This window comes from Musca autumnalis, unplaced genomic scaffold (assembly GCF_047663935.1).
Source record: "Musca autumnalis isolate F117 unplaced genomic scaffold, ASM4766393v1 scaffold_2, whole genome shotgun sequence".
NCBI classification, from domain to species: domain Eukaryota; kingdom Metazoa; phylum Arthropoda; class Insecta; order Diptera; family Muscidae; genus Musca; species Musca autumnalis.
The window spans coordinates 88427478-88450585 of record NW_027411755.1 but is presented as its reverse complement, the minus strand read 5'-3'; the positions used below and the strand labels follow the sequence as shown (position 1 = coordinate 88450585).

At 34.0% G+C, this 23108-nt stretch overlaps 1 protein-coding gene across 3 annotated transcripts in view; it reads right to left on the bottom strand.

Moving 5' to 3' along the window:
* Nucleotides 1-23108, bottom strand: part of Nlg2 (Neuroligin 2) — a 652897-nt gene that overhangs the window by 73027 nt on the left and 556762 nt on the right. Inside the window, exon 1 of one of the 3 annotated variants that reach the window (XM_073968162.1) lies at nt 2948-2996. The exons of the other annotated variants lie outside the window; for them this stretch is intronic. The gene's annotated coding sequence lies outside the window, so the exon portion shown is untranslated. Of the gene's footprint in view, nt 1-2947; nt 2997-23108 lie in introns of those variants that run through there. 3 annotated transcript variants of the gene reach the window in all.

Genomic DNA, 23108 nt, shown 5'->3' with positions numbered 1-23108 from the left:
CTTTAGAATGTTCATTAATACTCAACTACAGAACATTAATATAAAGTAACATTCATTCATATTTATATTATTTCTACTGAATCTTATAATTGACGTATAGCAACAAAATACAACTTAGAAAGTTTTCGTTTAAAGTTTTACCTTTTTGTCGTGTATATTCTGGAAGGAACATTTCCCCGTGCGAAAATCTTTACGTCTTCAAAATATGTGAAAATGAAGGGCAATACAAATTAAAAAACTGCATGCCGTCAAAATGATATATGTAAGCCAAAATTTTACATTGCTTCTAGAGCATTAATGATGACACCCAGTTGAAAAGGCATTTTTCGTGAAATTTACGAAACTACGAACATTTTTGTGTTAGATTTTTTCTTCATTTGAAAGAGTATAATATGCTTTCTGAATTTTTCGTTGAATGAATTAAATTTTTCGTCTACGAAAACCTGTTTTTATAAAAACGTTCTGTGGTGCCAACTCTAGCTCGAAAACGAATAAACCGTTTGTCATATATTTGCTGGGCTTATCAAGGACAAACAAATCTAGATCGATATGGGATCCATTTTGTAACAAGTTTTAGATTTTACTGAAATGATGGACAGATAAAGTCAACATTTAAATTTTTGGTTTAAAAAACTGACGTTTTTGATCATAAAAGGGCAAAAAAAAAAAAAATTAAAATAAATTCGATGGACGAGTTTCTAAATTTTGATGTCCTTTTTAGATTTTTATGGAATCATCATCTTATAATAAAGATTTTATCTAATCTTATGTAAAAGCTCTTCTTCTGTTTCTTTGCACACGTATCTATTTGAGTGGGCAATTGACACTTGGGTATAAAAAGTTTCTTGTTGAAAAACAAGAAACAAGGGAACTGATGAAGATCTGTGGCGAGATCTGAAACTATAGTCTTCCCTGCCTTAACCCTTGGTAAACATCGCCAATTTTTTCCACTAATAAATTAATGTTGTTTTAATAAAATATTAAAACAACCACTATGGGATTAAGCCTGACTATTTTGAAAAACAATATAGAAGTCGTCATCCCAAATAAAAAAACGCCAACCCTCCTAATAATCATAATAACCATCCGTATTTCATACATATGTACATAGGTAATAACTTATACGAAATGTACCGAAATACATAAACATACGGATTTTTTGAGAAAGGAACGGGTAAAACTGATAAAGGACAATGAAAACGTGACAATCTCGATTTTTTGGAGGAACATTTTTGTAGATTTTTTTCATGTAGAAAACCTCGCCTTGTTTTTCTTTTTCAGTTCAAGAAAAAAACGGACATGGAAGGAACTGAGCTATAAGGTCAAAGGACTACAAAAAGATTCCTCATTCTATTTAACTGAAAACATGTCATCTCAAAATGATGAAACAATATCGTCAAACAAAGCTATAAAGCATTGCTTTCAGACGTTATTGGGGGCCAATCAAAAAAATCATTACGTCTTAACTCAGAAATATTAAATTATGGGATCCTTTGGGTTACTTAAAAGATATACTCAATATTGGCTTGCATTCCCAAAGGGAGTTTTTCACACCTAGGCATTGACTTACATTTGATGTCACAGTCTAATCAGTAGGATATCCGAAGAGAGCACAATGTCTTTCGACGGAGTCCAACAGGTCCTTTAATAGAAGACAAGGATGATTTCTCGCAAAAGACAAGATGAAAAAACGAGTAGACGTTTGTGAGAAGACCAGAAACTTGTAGGACCTAAATAGAAGACGTAAAATGTTCAGTTATAACTCGATTGTTATAGAACTTTACTTTTGCTTGCAAAAAATTAAAGGATCAATTGGAACAAAAAATATTTTTCACATAAATTATGTAATCAAAACATAGTTAAAAGAAGTCTAGACTTCAAAGGATAGTAAATATCCTGTGAATCGTCCTCTAAATACCGTTCGCTTATATGTTTTCTTATAGATTTCGTTTCAAATAAATAATGTTTTTTGAAAAAATTTGGTGTGCCGAATTTAGTGTCATATTTCTGTAATGTGAAAAAAGTGCCCGGAGTCGGAGTCGAGTTATTTTTTTTTCGACTCAGACTCCGACTCCAGCAAAATTGCTCGACTCCGACTCCGAAACCCTGGTCTCAAGTTTGTCTAGAGAATGCTTATTTCGTGATTATATGCATATATTTACTCTTTTTATGCAAAAACAGTCTGCAAACATTTTGAAGTTAATTGTTAAGCAGCTACAGGGTGCTGGATTTTATTTGATTAATAATGTCTTTATATCACACACCAAAGTACATATTACAAGTACAATTTGGTACATCATTCACGAATAATAATTTATATAGTTACAATAGGGACATTATTAACAACCCAATCAAATATGACGTCCTTATTAAATTATGAATTAGATTTATTTACTTCTTTTCAAGTTCACATTTGTTGTAAATATTTTTCGAAGATCTGATTGTGGGTTGGATTATTCAATTTCCACAACATTTGCAGCAGTATCACAAATTTTTTCCTTTTGACAAATTATGGAACTTTTGTTTTGACAATGTTGAGTTTTTGGGGTTTAGTTATTGCTTGTATTGTTGTTATGAATGAGTTTTTTATTATTGCAGGTTGATATGTTTGTTGAAATACTTTGGGTTGGGTTGGCAAAGTTTGAGACTCGGAAAAATGGAATATGATTTATAATGTTTTGTCACACAAAATCTATGATCATATATCAAAATATATAAACCACAAATACACACGCACATACTATGTTTCTTTTGTATGCCACAAATTTCCATTTTCGTAAAGTTTTGTAAAAAATGTTTCCAATCATTTCGCTAGGATTTACTCAATGGGATGTAAGCATTTTCTTTTTTTTTTGCTTATTGGCAGTGTTTCTAGTAAATAACTTGTATTCGTTTTGAATTTTAATATAGTCGTTGCTTGACGCTTAAAAATGTTTTTTCCTCTTACTTTTCCATGCCACTTGAGTTTCCGTTTCAAAAGTTGCGCTTCAACTGTTAGCCCCGTCATTAGTTACACTATCTTAAATAGCCTTTTTTGCGGCGTCCGCATCCTTTTACATGAACAGCAGGGGTTTCAGTTTTCTAAAGCTCGCCATTTTTTTGTTACACTGCCTCAAATAGAAATACATTGACATTTCATTTCTTTGAAAACATGTTTTATATGTTCGGTTTTGTTGACTTTAGAAGACAGCTCTTCTAAAGCCATGTTGTTAGTGTTAACGCTTTAGACCATTGCTTACTTTTCAGTATATGAATAGGTATTCATCAATATTTATGTGATGATATGCAATATAATACCCTACTGAAATAAGTGTGGCATATTTAATAAAATCTGTTGAATGATTTGACCGAATGTTATACGTCTTAGCACTTAGATCTGTTATATGCAGGCTCGACCAAAACGTAAACCTCCCCGTAGTGTCAACTGGGGTTGTGTTGTGACGCGGAGTATATTTATCATGCACCAAGGCACAAAACAACCCACTTTTTAAAATCTTTAAATTTAGTGAGCCTGTATACAACCTATCCACAAAAACGACCGGTTAACCCAGATAAAGCCACAGGTCGTTTAAACGCCACAAAAAATGGTTGTAAAAATTGTCGTAAAATTCTGTTTTTTTTCAAATATTTTTGTGGGATTTTTTGCATTTTGTTATAGTATTGTCTGTTATCTGTCGTATAAAACTTCATTTGACATTTCCACGCAATTGGCCTAAAACCCAAGCTATTCAAAAAAATCGACTTTTTTGTAGTTTTCGACTTTTGATGAAAAATTTAAATATGCGATAAAAACTTAATGATAAATGTTAGAATAATATAAAATCAGGGATTTGTTAGAAATATAGTAAGAGTATTTTATCAATCAAAAACCAAGGGATTGGCATATAAGGATACACCTATATTACCCTCCATAGTTTTTGGCACTTTTAAAAGAAGGCCCGATTACAGGAAAAAAAAATGCTTAAAAATTTTCAAAAATATAATTTTCATAAACAATTTTAAGTTTTTTCGCGAAAAAATTCTCGGTAGTATTCTTAGTATTATTCTTAGTGGTATTCTTAGTAGTATAATATTTCGACTTGTTGGCTTCAACCCATTTTTACTAATTTTTCTACATGTCAACACAGCCCCCATATAAATTATTTTTAAACAAAACATTTTTCCACGACATCCCATACGGGACAAGGGAGACTTCTCTCATATCAATGAGTGCACCCCGATTCATATTTAGCTCAATGACATGGGACCTACTGTTTATCGCCGAGTCCGAACGGCGTGTCATAAGACACCACTTGTGGAGAAGTTTTTCAAGGCTGAAATACTCAGGAAATGTCGCCAACATTACTGAGGGGTATTTTGCCACCGTTGAAAAAATGTTTGATGTTGCCTGGCCGGGGAATCGAACCACCGACCTTCTGCGTGCAAGGCGGGCGTGCATACCATTGCACCACGGTGGCACCCTAAATTATTTTTAATGACCGATATTATGAACAATTCATTTTAAAGAAATTTAGTCATATTATATAGAATGTGTCAACAGTTCGCGAATTCTGAAATGTTTAACTCGGATTCATAGATTGAAAAACTTATGGAATATTATACCTTAGGCCAATGACGCATGGTGTTGTCTTTCTCGGTGGACAAAAATCTTTTGTACAATTGTATGGTTTTATTTTATTGACAACACTCCGGATAGAATATTCTCTAATAAGTTTTCGATATATGGAGTTACTATAAAGCTATAGCTAGTTAAACATAGCAGATTTTTAGTAATTTACTTTGAAAATTATGGTCTTTTTTCTCTAAGACGATTCTAATTCAAATTTGTTTAACCAAACTCCTGTTGTTGTAGGAAATGTTTGTTTGATTGAAAATAAATAAAAACAAATATTTTTCAAACAAGTAAGCAAAGGCTATAGTCGGACGGGGCCGACCATGTGATACCCTACACCACAACCTGTAGGTATTAGCTATGTGCAACCGCCTTGCACGCTGAATGTCCGGCTTCGATTCCCATCAAATTGTTTACGGTGGCAAAATGCCTCTTAGTGATGTTGGCGATATTTCCTGAGTATTTCAGCCATGAAAAACGTCTCTACAAGTGGCAACAAAACATCTCTACAAGTGACAACTAGGTCACATATCAATAACATAATATGAGTCCATTGATATAAGAGAAGCCTCCCTTGTCTTTACTGGGATGTTTGTGGAAAATTATATAAATTATACATTTCTAAATAATATTCGAAAATTGGAAAATTCACATTGATTAGCCCCTCCCGCTATACCTTCAAATTGTCTTTGAATATCAGGTTCCTTTTTGGAATACACCTAAAATAAATAAATATACATACCACGCAATTTGGTATATTTGATAATTGGTAAAATTGCGAGTTTATGGAAGATCTAACGTCCAAAAATTGTGCACTTGTACCTCACATATGATTCGAAAATAGTTCATTGTAGTTCATATTGTGATATCAAAAATATATTTTATACCGGTAGAAATAACTAACAATGAATAGAAATTCAAAAATTTTGCATGCAAACAAATTTATAAATCAAAATTATTCATATTCAATTATACAGCAAAGAAGATAGTATAAGTCAGATGCGCTAACGGTGATATACCTTCAGCCTCTAAATATCTTTATCTATATCTTTATTTTTTAACACGAGTTTGCTTCCAAATGCGTGGAATCTGTAGGTATCGTAATATCATCAATAAATCAATCAATCAATTTTAGTAAGCTAAAATCGGAATTTTGGAAATATTTGAGAATTATTTTCTCATATTTGTAATTTTAGTTGGAGCCGGGGCACGGGTTTTTGGAACTGGACTATTATCTCAGGAAGTATGACTTACCCCGGGAAAGGGACCAGAATAGGGACCGTAAAAAGAACCTTCTACAAAAAAAGAAAATAATCAAATAGATCCGATACAGTTCTCAAACTGCACTTTTCCCAAATTTTGTGTGGGAGGTACTCGAAGGACGGACCGATATAGTCTATATTCCGACCTGACACATGACTGGATGAAATAATACGATGTGTAAAGTTTGTAAAGTACAATCTGCTGAAAAAAATTCAAAACGATTCGAGAGGACTCTTAAATTTCCCTTTTCTGAATTTTGTGTGGTAGGTACCCTAAGGACCGATATAGTCTTATCCGATCTATATCTGGAAGGAATAATAATATATGGAAAGTTTGGAGCAAATCGATTGCTCACTTCGCCAGTTATCGTTCACACAATTTTTTGAAAACAATTTTGAACTTTTTTGGGGGAGGTGTGGACCGACATAGCCTACATTGGAACTTAAACAAATTTTGAGCAAAATATTACGTTGTATAAAATTTGGTTCTAATCGGTAGATCCGTTCGAGAGGGACAGATGAACGAACAGCGCTAAAAAGACTCCAAATTGACTGAAACTAATTTCGTCCGTATTTTGTTTATATCCCCTTTACCCTAAATCCTGAGGTATAAAATAGGTGGCGAGGCGACCCGATGCACACTGGTCGAAACCACTGATCTAGCGGCGCGAAAGTCAAAAAATCGATCTATTGCGAAATATTTTCCATTGTATCGATTACAGACACTTTGCAGACAAAGATTTCGTTTTTTTCATTTTTGTTGTTGTAAATATTCACTCAGTTATTCACTATCAAATACAGGAGTTTTTGTTGCATCAGATTTTTAAAAATTGTTGCAAAAAAATTAACTTCATATTTGTTTAAATGTTAAATAAATTCATAATGAAAATGGACAAGATATATTTTTAATTAATAGCAGATGGTGTGATTTAAATTATAAAATATAGTTTGGGGTCTGGAGGTACTTAGTTACATAGCAATAAATTTTCCAAAAATTCAATTTTTTAGTGTTTTTATGGGTTGTACGCGCTTGTTCCATAGAGTGCATCTTGTAAACTTGGCCGAACTTAGGTCCAATTATTTTTTGGGGAATGAAATTGGACTCTCTGGATACTATAGAACCACATTCGGGCTGCAAATATTTGCAAATCTTTTGATGACTGCACTTTTAAAATAAGGGATTTTGCGTGAAATTCACACAAACTTAGCTGTGCATTTGTATGGGAGCTAAATCAAAATATGGACCTATCTTGAGAAATGTTTGCAAGGAGGAGTTCTACCCCCGGAGACACTATAATACCATATTATAGCTTAATATGTTATTAAATATGGGATAACAAGTAAAAATTCAACGTATCGGGGGTACCATAAAAGGGGCTACATCGAAACATACAGCCGTATTGAAAATGTTTTGTAAGAAGATTTTATACGCAGTGAGAATACGGAATGCAAAATTACAGCCAAGTTGAATTAAAAATGTGGTCATGATATTCAAAATACCTTAAATTGGGAGGTACGGTTACATGGGGGCTATATCAAAACGTGGACCTATGTTCATAATTTTTGGTGGAAATGTTTTGTGACCACTAGGAACCCTAAGTACCAAATTACAGCTAATTTGCTACGAAATTGTGGCTTAAATCCTCAAAACACCGAAAATCGGAAGGTACCGTTATATAGGGGCTATACCAAAACATTAGCCGATATTGTTCATATTTGGCCCATTATTACCCACAGGTACAAGCTGAGTTTGTGCAAAATTTCAGTGACGTATCTCAATTAGTTTGCAAGTTATGAATTTCGCGCCGCTAGATCAGTGCTTTCGACCACCGTGCGATGTTGCAATATTTGTATAAAAATCCAATTTAACAACTGAACTGAAAATTTCTCTGTCATGATAGAGACAATTTGTAGCATGGGAGAAAGTTGTGGTTCTCTACACAAAACACATTATATATCAGACAGTAGGTGCATTTTCTAGCAGACACATTATTGCAATTTGCATCAGGAAAAAGATCAGTAGTTATTTTTCCATATGTAGGCTACTTTGGCGGTATATGCCCTCCAGGAATGAAAATATGGACCAAAAATAAAATTTGTATATTTTTCATACAAAAGTAATGGTCTATGTCAACCGCTAAATAATATCAGATCATCATGCAAAATTATAGGCATTTTCGTCAACCTAAACTCTTACCTCGTGCAAAATTTCGTGACTATTGAGCTATAATTGCGACCTCTAGCGGCTTTATGATTACACTACAAACAAAAAACTGGATATATTAGGCTGTAACTCTGTTATCTGATCACGTACATCAACATAATTGATATCAATTAAAAGGTCAAGAGATCGCCTTCTAAATATAACTCACGAGTGGGGAATGTGTCCTTCAGGAACAAAGATATAAGCTGTTTATTAACAATTTTCAAAATTTTCACACAAAAGTTGTGGTCCATTTAACCCTCTAAATATTATCTGATCGCCATCTCAAATTGCAAGCTTCAAGTTTGTCATATACTCTTGCTTTATTTAAAATTTCGAGGCGATCGGACTATTATTGCGACCAACAGAGCAGCTACAAAATCGGATAAAAATTATGTTTTTGGTCCATTTCACCCGCTAAGTATTTCAGGATCATCACCAATCACCAATTAAAATAGCGATCTATTGTGATGTAAAACCGACCTCCATACCAAATTTCGTGACGATCGGTCCATAATTGCGGCGTGGAGTTTGATTACAATTTATAATGGACAGACGGACACACGGACGGACGGACGGACACACATCTCAAAATCGCTTTATCTCGCTGAGATATGAGGATTGGTATACCACATTGGGGGTCTCCGACGAAAATTTCGCGGTGTTACATCAATTTTTCCCAAAAAAAAACTTATAATACCCTTTCCACATAGTGGTGTAGGGTATAAAAACAAAACTTTGGTAGTAGTTGTAACAAATTTGTATCCGAATCGTCTTAGTGAAACAGGCCATTATACTAAAACCAGGCACTACCACTTTCTTATAAAAAATATCTAAGTATGTACAATCAGAAATGTAGTGAGGCTTCTGAAGAGAAGAGCGCTGCATACGCGCAAACCCTGCAGACATTAGCACACTTAGTAGAGAAAAAAAGACATATTTTCAAAACAAGTAAGAACAAGTAAGAAAAAGATCAAAGTCAGGCGAGGCCGACTACATGATAACCTTTACCACTGTCAATGCAGGGATTCTGATGCATAAATTCTGATTTGTGGGAGTCCATGTAAGATAAAAATAGTTTTGGTTTCTTTGGGTCACTTCGGTTTTTAATTTTATAACGGTAAATGTTGTGAAAAGCGGAGTTTCTTGCTCTGTTTTTCACAGCGTATTTTTATAACTTTCTCTTTCCTTAAAAGGGGAGAATAGTGTCTTTCGAACAAGCCATAATTGCTAAAAAACGGTTTACAAATGGCTTTGTTATAGTGGTGTACGTGTAAAAAATCGCATTAGAAAACAGGAAAATGGTTTTCCTCGTGCTCGAGGCTGCGTAGAAGATACCAAACACTGAAATAAATTTAGATAGAAGTAGATTTAGTTAGCTTTCCAAAACGGGAAAAACTAATGAAATCTGTGAAAAAATAAATGAGTTATGCAATTTTTTGTGTTTTAACATTTTGGTTTTTTTTATGCAAGTGTCCCCCTTTGTCCGTCTGTGATAATCAATCTAGCATCCACAAAATTTGAGATAGGGCGCTGAAATTTTGAAAAGATGGGTCTTTTGTTTGTGGGCATGTCAAGTTCGAATATGGGCTATACAGTCCACGTTTTGGTATAGCCCCTATATAAAGGTACCGTCCGATTTGAGATATATTGACGTTTTAGCTACATTTTTTGGAAGAATTAGCTATAAATTGGCATTTGGGGTTTCCAGTGACCAAGAAACTTCTCCACCAAAAATTATAGACATTGGTTCACGTTTTGTTCTAGCCTCCATATAACGGTACGTCCGATTTCAAAAATGTTGACTTTTATAGCTACATTTTCGGACCGAATTAGCTATAATTTAACATTTAGTGTGATCTACAAACTTTTCCACCAAAAAATATGGGCGTATGTCCACATCTTTGATGTATTTTGATGCATTTAGAAAACAAGTAAAAAAGTATCAGTCGGCTTTGCCGACAGAGATATACCCTTAGCCTATGTGAATTGAAACTTTCATCTACGGTCAGATCGAATGTATTTAGGGTCGTTTCAGAATTTTGTGGCCCTTTTTGAACATTTGAACTTGCCGACAAAAATGTAGATTATGATTAAAGTACAAAAATGTTGCGGAGGAGGTACTTAAAGGAATGGACCGACATAGTCCATTATGGAAGTGCATCTTATTTTGGGAGTCATATCTCTTCGATAGACATCGCGTCCACTAGTCATTTCAGTGGGTCATCGTATAACTTTTGGACCATTCTGCCAGTAAGCATTGACTTGTCCACGGAAAACATAATTTCGCTGTAAACAGGACCACAACGAACAGCATCGGTATACATTTCCAAAGGATTTTCGAACAGTGCTTAAACTGCACTTAGACACAAATGTTGAAGTTTTGCGGGGGAGGTACCCTAAGGTACATACATTTTAGAAGTTTAAAAAAATTTGACAAAGATTTGACAAGCTAAAGTTTGGACCAAATTTGTTCAAGAGATATCGTGCATACCATTTGAGTGAAATCTTTTAAATATTCGGGGGAAGTACCGGAAGTTGTGTACCGGTATTTTCTATCTTCGAACTCAAACTATGACAAAATACAACGAAGGCCATATTTTGGACCAAATCGTTTAATCAGATCGAGAGTTATCGTGCTCTCCAGCCAGTACCTATGGTACCACAAGGATTTTTTTACACCTTTCGGGTTGTTTTCTCAAGATGTATGGACTAAAAAAAAACGTTTACCGTCGTAATTGAGGCAGCGAATGCAAGTTTCTTCAACAAAAATCAAAGTGATTCTAGAGCAGGTCTTAAAGTGAACTTTTTTTGTGTGATAGGTAACCGGAACAGTAAAGAAATATAGTCCATATTCGAACTTGATCTCTATCTGGTAAATATATTAGCGTAAAGTATGGACCAAATCTGTCGCTCCCTTTAAGAGTTATACTGCGAAAAATGTTTCCGAACATTTTTGAACTTTTGTGGGGGATGTATTTAAAGGAGTAGACTGATATGGCTTATCTTCGAACTTAAACTATGTTTGCACAAAATATTACGAAGGCCAAATTTTGGACCAAATCGGTTGATCCGTTCGAGAGTTTTCTTACACACTAAGCACTACACTCGGTGTCATAGGGGGTTTTTCTTGCATCTTTCAGACTATTTTCTCAGGAAGTATAGACTTGCCCCTGATGAAACTTGTATCGTCGTATGGGGCAGTGAATACAAGTTTTTACAACAAAAACAAAGCGATTCGAGAGCAGATCTTAACTGAACTTTGTGCAGGAGGTACCCGAAGGAGTGGACCGATTGTGTCCATAGTAGAACCTAAGTAAATCTAAGTCTGGTAGAAAATTCACGATGTGCAAAGTGTGGACCAAATAAATTTTCCGAACATTTTCGAATTTCTGCGGGGGAGGTACCGGAAGGAGTTGACCGATATAAACCATCTTCGAACTTAAACTAAGTTTGGACAAAATAATACTAACGCCGTTCGTGAGTTATCGTTCGCACCAGCCAGGCAGACAGACGGACGGACATTGCTAAATCGACTCCAAATTGTCTGAAACGGATTGCGTTCTCTACAATATTGGCCTTTATCTTTTCCTGCGTTGTACCATTTTTGAGATATTAAAGTTCAAGTACATTTTGTAGGGTATTTTTTAGGTTTTCAGGATTTAGCTTGAAAACCGCAAGTCCTATCGTGCAAATAAATATTATTAAAATATCGGGAAACTAATTCGTGTGAAGCCAGTAATGAAAGGATCAAAATCGGGCGAGGCCGACTATATGATACACCACTGTGAATATAGGAGCTATATCAAAATCTCGACAGATTTCAATATAATTTGGCAACTCAGTCACAAATTCAAAATTGCATCGAAATTGTACAGATATAGCGTGTTTGGTGCATCAAATACTTCAAATCGACCGAAAAATATATGGGAGCTATATCCAAATCTGAGCCGATTCTCACTAAAAAATATCCTTGTTAATTTTCAGCGGAATCGAACAATAAATTCGACCTGTACTTTGATCACAAAAATACATGGACAGGCGTGCGGACATGCATAAATCGACTCAGAAAGTTATTCTATGCACATATATACCTTAAAGGAACTATGTGCCTATCTCGCTGCCTTTTGCATGTTACACACAAATGCACAAAGATATAATACCCCTTATCACAGTGTGGTACAAGGTATAAAAATACTATAATGGATTTTGTAAGAGAAGGCGACAGCTTAGTTTTTATCAAAAAATATTGTTTTTACATTTCATGGAATTGTAGTAAGATGGATGTTTTCTTAATGTACTTTGTAATGACACAATGGAAAGATCAAGAGTTCTTCTTCCAAATATGAATTACATGGGCGGTACGTGTCTTCCAGGAAGAACACTACACGATCTATATTAACAATTTTAGCATTTTTCAGACCAATATTTTGCCTATTTAACCCGCTAAATTAGTTTATTTTTATGTTGTTTTGTAGATTGTTTTATTTCCCCATGCCTATTTTTGCATCATTAGATAATCGGTACTTTTGTTCATGACATTTTGTATTAACAGCATACCGTATCCCCCTCCAGAGGGAAAAGAGGTAACCAGGGCAATAGCTTTCCATTTGCACTGGAAATGGCCAAGTCTCCGGTTGGATAATTCATTTAATATCGCAAATATGCTATCCAAGATTGAAAAAGAGAAGTAGAAGATCGTTGCGGTGAGAATCAGCTTCCCACACAACATGTTCCTTTTATGGGATAATAAATTTATTTCTTCAAGTGACAAGAAGATATGCGAATAGGTAAAATAGTTTCGAAAAAGAATCAACCAAAATGTTGACGGTGAAAATATCAAGTTATGTCAGCGGCAAATATGCCGTAATCAAAGGCAAAAGTTGACATATAGACTTTTCGATTTTTACATTAAACTAAAAAGTTGGCATTTCAACCTTTCAATTTCACATAAATCATTTGAATATCTACTTTCGAACTCTTGCTGCTAATTTCAAGTCAATTAAAAACGACTTTGTGTTTGATGAACGGGCTTTTTGATATATAGTGTTGAAAAAAGGGAAGGCATTCCTATGAAAAATCGTTTATAGGAAAATATATGATACAAGTTGTTTTATTGTTGGATTATGGTATGTTGACTTACGAGGTGAAATACAATGAATTTTAATAAATTTGTATAAACTCTCAGTTCTTTAAAATGCCCATTATTGGTTTATCTACTACAAAATATGCTAATGATGTAGAGTACAAAAATGCCGTAAATAACACTACCCACATATAGACCCAATTTCATAGAACATAAAATTAACCCCACACAACAAATTTACATACATATGTATGTATGCATATTACATACCCACACAATTTAATGATGTTTACAGGTTATCATAAAGGTGTTGGGGTTGCTGATGCTGCGTTGTTTTCCTGTGGTAAACCATAAAATAATGCTGTGGCTATCTTTTCAGAAGGAAATTCATTCTGTTTATCAGGTATGTAACTTTATGATTCCGGGATTGCCGGTCCAACCTTTTCTATACATATATGTAGGTGGAAATGTTTGTATGTAAGTAGATATTTCTTATTCGACACCGTTTATCGTTTTCTTGAAAAGATTTTCTATGTATTTGTTTGTGCGTGTGTGTGGAAACATGTCTGTTCTTATTTTACACTATGACTTGAGAGATTTGAAAACACGTGTGAATGCTGTTGGTTGGGTTGGTATTATGCTTCTTTATATTATGACATTTTAAAGTAAATATTGTAAATCTTTTCAAAATTTTGCTTTTGCCTTTTCCATATTCCTTTTATTTGAGATTTTTTTTGTCATTTTTCTATTTTCCGTTTTGTGCTACTGGGTAAACACGGAAAACATAAGCGAAAACATATGACGTTGAATGGTCGCCATACAGATAGGACATTACTTATGGATATAGATATGCATGTGTGTATGTACGCATGTATATGTACGTACATACATACATTTTAATATACGAGTATATAAAGTATACAACGCTGGTAAACAAGCACAGATTCATCTAAAAATTTTTGTTGTTCAACTGGGCAATTGTAGCCTAATCTGTGCAGCAAGTACAGTGGATCAAAATTGTAACCATACTCGTAGTTTTATAGAATTTGCTATTTGGTATATCGGCAAAAATGTCTAAAATAGTTTTTTCCATTTCGAAAATATCAAAAAAAAAATTTTGATACTACATCTATGATTTTTGGTACATAGATTAAGAAAAAAATCGTCATTCCAAATCTGTTTTCGTTACCAACTTTGATCGTTGCGCGCAAAAGATATGGCCGTTTTAATTGTGCTAATTAGAAAAAATTCTAAAAAATCACGGCTTAATATAATAAGCTGTTATATCCTATTATCGTTAACTGAATTCGCACCATTTGCGATGATGCAAAAAAAAAAAAAAAAAAAAAAAAAAAATTCGAAAAGTTTCAATGGATTCGCGAAAAATTAAATTGTTAAATAATTTCACGTATTTACAAACATATTTTTGAAACAATAGCGCTTATACTTACAAAAAAAATATATATAAAATTTATAGCAGCATCCAGACATTGTGAGGAAAAAAATGAAACCTATGTCGTGAAGTTTGGAGCTATAGTATTCATGTTATTTGCAAAATTACAAAGAAAATATTACGAAAAAATAAAAATAATGTTATTCTAATTTTATTTTTTAATGGTTTTTTAGGAAAGGTTGTAGAACAAATGTTTGAGAAGAATGAAGATATTCTGTTGCAACAAATTTTTCGCTTATAGTTTTCCTATTGGCGAATATTTTTAGAATATTATATTAAATCACTAGGAATTCCAATTGTGACATAACATTAAAATAATATTATAATGAATATTACATCATTTAAAACTCATATAAACCGCGTAATATTGGAAATCACAAGATGCGCATCCGATTTTCTAAAACAGCGAAACAATCCCTTTTATTTGATATACACTTTGGCGACCACGATGTAGCATCAGTTGCATGTTAGGGTGCAAAAAACAGTAACATGCCCATAATTTCCACGAAGTACATTTGCATTTTATGCGCATCCGATTTCAATGATCACCATTAAAAACTACATCATCATATGTCATTTCAATGCGATCCATCAAGAACCGTGGATGTAGCATCGCACTCAGTTTTTAGAAAAAAATCTATTATATCTCCGGATTCGCGAACGTTTTTCAATATCAGTTTTCACACATTTTAAATATGCGTTTTGCTCTATTTATCTAAGTAGGAATAACACATCTAAAACGCGTCGAAATACGCGATATTTTCAAAAACATTTTTTGCAGATTTTCAAAAATTGAGGGGTATCATATCCGCCGATCTAGTGGATGGATTTAGACGCACAAAGGCTTGTTAGATTCAGAACGTAAAAAAACTAAATTCACGCGGGTTTCCACTAAAATCGAAAGGCATTTTTAGAAAAAGTTACGCACAAAAAATTCGACTTTAAGCTGAGATTGTTGTGAACCTTTGAAGGCTACACGCCCGAGTTATACACCAAAAAAAGCGTAATCGCGAGTACTACAATCTCATAATCAGTTTTTAAACAAGTACAGTTGCGCGTCCCGATTAGAGCTAAAATACAAAAAACCCAATTTTTCAGTCTTCAAAATGTCAGCATCCGTTTGAGATTGATGCATTGTTATATTAAAAAATCATACATTAGAAACTTCATCTCTGAAGTATATTCTTTAACTTCTTCTTTGAACATTATACTCTACATTGTCTTGTAAAGCCGCTAGTTGAAAATTGACTTAAAAAAACTCGTTTCCTTCAACGATTTTTTCCTATTTTTTTACATTAAAACGACCACAGCTTCCGCTCAAATTATTATTTTAAGAAACCCATCGGTGAATCGGGCTAGAACAGTTTATTTTACCGAAATGCGTTCAAAAGTTATGGTATATTACAACAATTCGTGAGTTACAATACCCCGTACCTCAGTTTCAACAGAAGTAAATTTTCTACAAAAAGGGCGATATTTATTATACCCTACACCACTATGTGGAAAGGGTATTATAAGTTTGTTTTGGTAAAAATTCATGTAACACCGCGAAATATCAGTCGGAGACCCCCAATGTGGTATACCAAACTTCATATCTCGGCGAGATAAAGCGATTTTGAGATGTGTGTCCGTCCGTGTGTCCGTCTGTCCATTATAAATTGTAATCAAACTCCAGGCCGCAATTATGGACCGATCGTCACGAAATTTGGTATGAAGGTCGGTTTCACATCAGAATAGATCGCTATTTTAATTGGTGATGATCGTGAAATATTTAGCGGGTGAAATGGACCAAAAACGTAATTTTTATCCGATTTTGTATCTGCTCTGTAGGTCGCAATAATAGTCCGATCGCCTCGAAATTTTAAATAAGGTAAGAGTATATGACATAGAAGAAGCTTGCAATTTGAAATGGCGATCAGATAATATTTAGAGGATTAAATGGACCACAACTTCTGTGTGAAAATTGTGAAAAGTTTTAATATACCGCATATATCTTTTTTACTGGAAGAGACATTCCGGGAAATTTTGCTGGAGGTAAGAGTTTAGGTTGAAGAAAATGCCTATAATTTTGCATGATGATCTGATATTATTTAGCGAGTGACATAGACCATTGCTTTTGTATAAAAATATACAAATTTTATTTTTGGCCCATATTTTAATTCCTGGAGGGCATATACCTGCAAAGTAGCTTACATATTGAAAAAATCAATATATTTTTTTATACGGTATGATTATTGTGCTTGTTTCTTTTTCTGGTCAGATGCTGATGGTACATCACCGTTAGCGCAGGTGACTTATACTATCTTCTTTGGTGTGTAATTGAATATGAATAAATTTGGGATTTATAAATTTGTTTGCATGCAAATTATTTGAATTTCTATTCAATATACGTTATTTCTACCGGTATAAAATATATGTTTGATCTCACAATATATAACCACAATGAACTATTTATATAATTGTTCCACAAACATCCCAGTGGGGACATGAGAGGCTTGTCTTATGTCAATGGATTTATATTAGATCACTGATATGTGACTTAGTTTTTATTGCCGAATCCGAAAGGCATTCCCTAAGTTGCGACTTGTAGAGAAGTTTTTCATTGCTGAAATACTCAGGAAATATAGCCAAAATTACAAAGGGGTATTTTGCCACCGTTGAAAAATTTATGTCGCTAGGCCTGGGCATCTAAACCGGGCATTCAGGGTGCAAAGCGGTTGCACATAGCTAATTCCTAGAGGTTGTGGTGTAGGGTATCACATGGTCGGCCCCGTCCGACTATAGACTTTGCTTACTTGTTTTAGATATCTAAAAATGTTAAAAAGAGAATTGTCCCAATGAGCCCAAACAAATAAGGAGAATATGTTTACCTGGAAATAGATACCTAAATATTATTACGATATGTCCCAATTTACATTAGGCGAGTTTACTTGCGGCAATTGTTTCGATGAAATGTAAATACAAACCCAAAAGCAACAAAAAACACACATACACACATTTATAAATGGTGGTGGTTTTTCTTTTAATGGAGTGCATAGAAATACCAAACACAAAAGCAACAACAAACGCTTGCATAGGTACATACAAAATTCCAAATACAAGAAATAGTGTCACACTATTAGAAAGAAAAACAAATAAAAACTATTAATTACAAAATATAGAAACATCGTTGAACACTTCTCATTAGTTGTGAAATAAAACACATTCTCCTCAAAATTGAAATCATCAACTGAAAATCGGCATCTGGAATGATTATATAATGTAATAAACACATAGGCACATCCATATTTCATATGTGTGAATGCATATGAAAAATGTATTAATGTTATTACCAATATTAAATGCGATTTCTTCTTTGTCCAATAAAATATTTCCATTTACCTTTTTGATTCAATTGTAAATCTTCCAATTATAAAATGTATTGGGCATTTAATTTACTAAAAAACAGCATTATTTTAAGAAAACACAAACCCTGATTTATTCACTCACTTTACCGTCTTTACTCAACGATTGCCTTGAGGAAACTGAAGAAAAAATTATATTTGCCTTTCTCGCAAAAAGAACAAAAATGATTCATACCATTTTTTTCTTTTCCTCTTCGCTTGCTACATATGTTGGTTAACTGTGAGTTATAGGAAAAAATGACCACTTGTGGAACAATAAACCGCAAATACAATACATGACGGATCGAACGTTTGGCCCCATACCGCATACACAGCACCAAAGCAAAAACAAACTTTTTTACCCTCTCCTCGTCGCTTCTGTGTCTTCTATTGCACCATATACACAGCTCTGTATCATAAAATAAGCGAGAGCCCTGTTGTTACGCTCTTTGACAAAAACCCTCTCTCCACCTATTAAAAATATGTTCTAACAGAAAAAATATTTTGGTACCCAAACAAATAAAATTGAGATATGTTACAAAATGTTGCAAACATATATTTGTTTCCAACCAGCCCCAAACATATATTTGTTTGTATTCAAACGTATTTCATATTGTTGTAACAGCTTAATCGAGCTCTGAGTCTATTCCCGTTCTAGGAATGTGGCTGATTCGACAGTGTGTCATGCGGTGTGGTGGTGTGGTGCTTGACCATATTAAAAGGTTTTGATAAGTCGAGCACCACCAACAAAAACTGTTCCATCCCACGGTTTGTTCTGGAGAGATGGCGTGCAACGCTGTTGTCGTGCTGTTCTGCTTACGGAACCCATGCTGATGATCGGTGGGACCAGGTACTTCTTTGGTCCATATGGTAACCCTATGACTTCTTTGTTACACTTCCAATAATGCATTAACGACTGAATGTCATTATATGTGTTGGTTACATTAATTAATTTGAATGAAAAAACTTCTAATTGAAAAAAAATCGTGCAAAAACCTCGATTTTATGATGCATCCATTGAGTTTGACGCTAGAAAAAGAGGTACTCCTCGTATTTTCGTTTTGTTGTTGTAGTTTTTGATCGATTTCACCAATTATTGTCATAATTTTAAAGTAAACAGGTAGCCAAAGGGTGTGTGCAAAAAATTCAACACTTATATATTACTTTGCTGTTGTATTTCGTTAATAAACAGTATTTTTCAAAAAACGCCGTTGTGAAAACAGTTCCTTAAATATATTCTTTGATTAAATCTTATAAAAAACAAAAATTTAATTTTATAAAATTTTATTTTTTAAGATTCACATTAAAAAAATTGAAATCAAATTAAAGGTATATTTTATGATTTAAAATATTTTAAAAGACGATTTGGCTCGAACTTATGGTTTGGTATTAACGATTACAAAACAAAAAGAAAGCTTTGTTGCGGGACCTTGTTCATCACAGAGAAAAATTAAATACCACATTTCTCAGTTTTGATCCTTTAAGAAATTGTCAAAACCTAATGTACATACTCTTTTATCAGGCATTGCTGTTACACAATACAGGCGCATACATATTTGTACAAATGTAAGAGAGCAAACGAAGTCTATATTATACTGACATGGTTGATATTAAGGTGGAATGCATCTGAATGCATTCCAAATCTTTGAAAGTTCGTAATAGCAATAACTATTAATATTACAAACGATCTTCGCCCTAAAAGACGAATAAAATTTGTTGTTTAACAATAATTTAAATGTTTTAGTTAACGAGATACACCCAGAGTTCCTTTGTGATCGCATTTTAAGTCGATTTATGCAATATGGCCAGACGGACAGAAACTCTAAACTCTCGTAAGTAGCATCATTGTATTTTATTTTAATAAAATGTTTAAATATGAAAGGGTGAAACTATATTTAGAATGTTGGTCGATTTGTTTATTATCCTCTTTTATATTCATGTGAATTTTCCGCTATCGAACGGACACTTGGCAATAGAATATAGTGATGCATATGGAAGTTATACGTCCTACGAGACATATAAAAATTTTATCACGACGTGTTAGCGTTCAAAGCCAAACTCATAACTTCCAAAGCTAAGCTAAAAAGCGTTTGTCGTGGAGCCATTCAGGTTGAATGGGTAAAAAAGTTCATCACTGCAAAAAGCACATTGCATTTGAAAAATCAAAGTTAAAATAACTTCGGTGTAAGTATAAGTTTCGAAGCATTACCAGAGAAGTCATTCCACACCGATATGTCTGATGAGGTGCGAAACTAAAAGCGAAATCGGTCACATAATTTAGTGGTTGTGTGGGTTCGAATCTTTGGCCTTGTTATTTACTTGCAAAAAAAAAAAATCTTCCATTATTCAGCTCAACTCCAAAGAGAAAATTAATAAAAAAATTAAAATTAAGTGATCTTCGCCCTTACAGGGAAAATTTCAAAATATTTATCATATCCCAGAAGGGGAGACTTCTCTCATAACAATGAGTGCACCCCGATTCATATTAGCTCAATGATATGGGACCTAATGTTTATCGCCGAGTCCGAACGGCGTGTCTAAAGACACCACTTGTAGAGAAGTTTACGTGGCTGAAATACTCAGGAAATGTCGCCAACATTACTGAGAGGTATTTTACCACCGCACTATAGGTAATTTGGCCTGTTTGAGGCAAAAATTAATAGCGGTGAACTTATAGGATTTTTACACATTTTTAATGCTTTATATGCAAAACTAAGAGAAAACAAAGAATTACATAGTAAAATTCGGATATAGCGAACATCGGTTATAAGAAACTGCGTTTATAGCGAACAAAGTTTTGTGTTTCCAAAGAAATTTTCTTAACATTTGTAGACACATTTAATTTCTTAAGACGACCACGATTATAACGAACAAAAATTGTTACTCCGCGAGTTGATTTTTTTACAATTTGTTAGGATTTACATGCCCGCTTTAAATCACAAGCGGATAGTGACGAATATAAGCACTGTTTCAAATATTTTAATATATGATATTTAAAAGTAAGCTTTAATAAAAATTTTACAGGTGAACACGTTTAAAACGAACGCCGGATATAACGAATAAATTTTCTTTTTCCTACCCCCTATTCTCATGTTACATATTTTATTCGTTCCAAACCAATGAACGCGGTTAAAGCAAAAGAAAAACGGATATAATGAACTAAAATACTGATCGGCCGAAAGATTTTTAACAAGTAAGAACGGCGTTAAGTTCGGCGGGGCCGAACTTGTTATACCCTCCACCACAAGTTGTATTGAAATAAAATGGAATAATTAGTTTTCTTTCGTGTATGAAGAAGACTTAATACTAAATTTCAGCAATTTCGGTAAAACAATGTGAGGCACCATTCTATGGGGGCTATTTCAAAACGTCGATCAATACCGACAAATTTCTGACGGAAAGTTTTTAGGCTCAAAGAAGACTAAGTACCAAATTTCCTATATTACGGTAAGAGAATGTGGCTAAAACTTAAAAAATACCGAAAATCAAGAAATTAGCTTCTATGCGGATATAGGAAGACGTAGACCTATACTGATAATACTCTTCTGGAATATTTTATAACTCTTGGAAGACGAAATAACGAATTTCAGCCATTTCGGTTGGATATTGACGTCACAATCTTCAGTATTACGAAAATCGGGAGGTACCGTTCTATGGGGGCTATATCGAAACGTGGACCTATACCGACGAATTTTAGTCAGAAATGGGGCAATATGAAAGCGTGGACCTGTACAGACATATTTCTGGCGAACAGTTTTATATCACATTGAAGACTAAATACCAAATTTCAGCCATTTTGGTGGAATATTGAAGACACAACCTTCAAAATACGAAAAATTGGGAGGTACCTTTCCATGGGGGCTATATGAAGGCGTGGACCTATACCGACAAATTTAAAGGGGAAGATTGAGTACCGTCAACGAAGTCTAAATACCAAATTTCAGCCATTTCGGTGGAATATTGAGGCCACAACGTTCAAAATACCGAAAATCGGGAGGTACCGTTCTATGGGGGCTATATGAAGCCATGGACCGATACCGACAAAGTTCTGGGAGAAAGTTTTATACCACCAACGTTGACTAAGTACCAAATTTCAGCCATTTCGGTGTGATAATGAAGCTAAAACCTTCAAAATACCGAAAATCGGGAGGTACCGTTCTATGGGGGCTATATGAAGGTGTGGACCGATACCGACAAAATTCTGGGGGAAAGTTTTATACCCCTAAAGAAGACTACGTACCAAATTTCAGCCATTTTGGTGGGATAATGAAGCTAAAACCTTAAAAATACCGAAAATCGGGAGGTACCGTTCTATGGGGGCTATATCAAAACGTGGACCGATATATCCCATTTTCAATACCAACCATCCTGCAAGTAATAAAAACTTCTGTACCAAATTTGGACTTTCTATCTTTAAAAATGCGAGCTGTATCTTGATTTCAACAGACAGACATACGGACGGACGGACGGACGGACGGACAGACGGACATGGTCAAATCGACATAGAATTTTATGCTGATCAATAATATATATACTTTATAGGGTCTCCGACGAATATTTCGATGTGTTACAAACGGAATGACAAATTTAATTATACCCTCCATATGGTGGAGGGTATAAAAACATTGATATGTTTGAAATATTGATTCCCGAAGAGATCTTTAAAAATATTATTTTTTTTAAAAGAACCAAATAAATCACGCAATCATGATCCCTAGTTAGAACGTATTACGGCCATAATTAACAACATTTTTGACCACAGCCCGTCAGTAAATTTTTACAACACATGGTATTTTTAGTTCAAATCGGATGCTATTTTGTGTTTAAAATATCCTTCACCAAACAAAAAATTAAAAAATAAAATATTTTCCCCTTCAAAAAAGTGATATAACTCAAAAAACGCAAAAAATCGCACCTTGGTAATTATAGTTGATTTAGAACCCTTTCCTGAAGATATTCCCGGTGGCAGAATTTTGGACAAAGTTGGACAATGTTGTAAAAGTCTATAATATAAAACTACAATTTATTAAAAAACAAAATTCTATTTTTTCCGCTGATTTTTTCCGCTGTAACAAACATTTTGAAGAAAATCACTTCTTAAAACAGAAA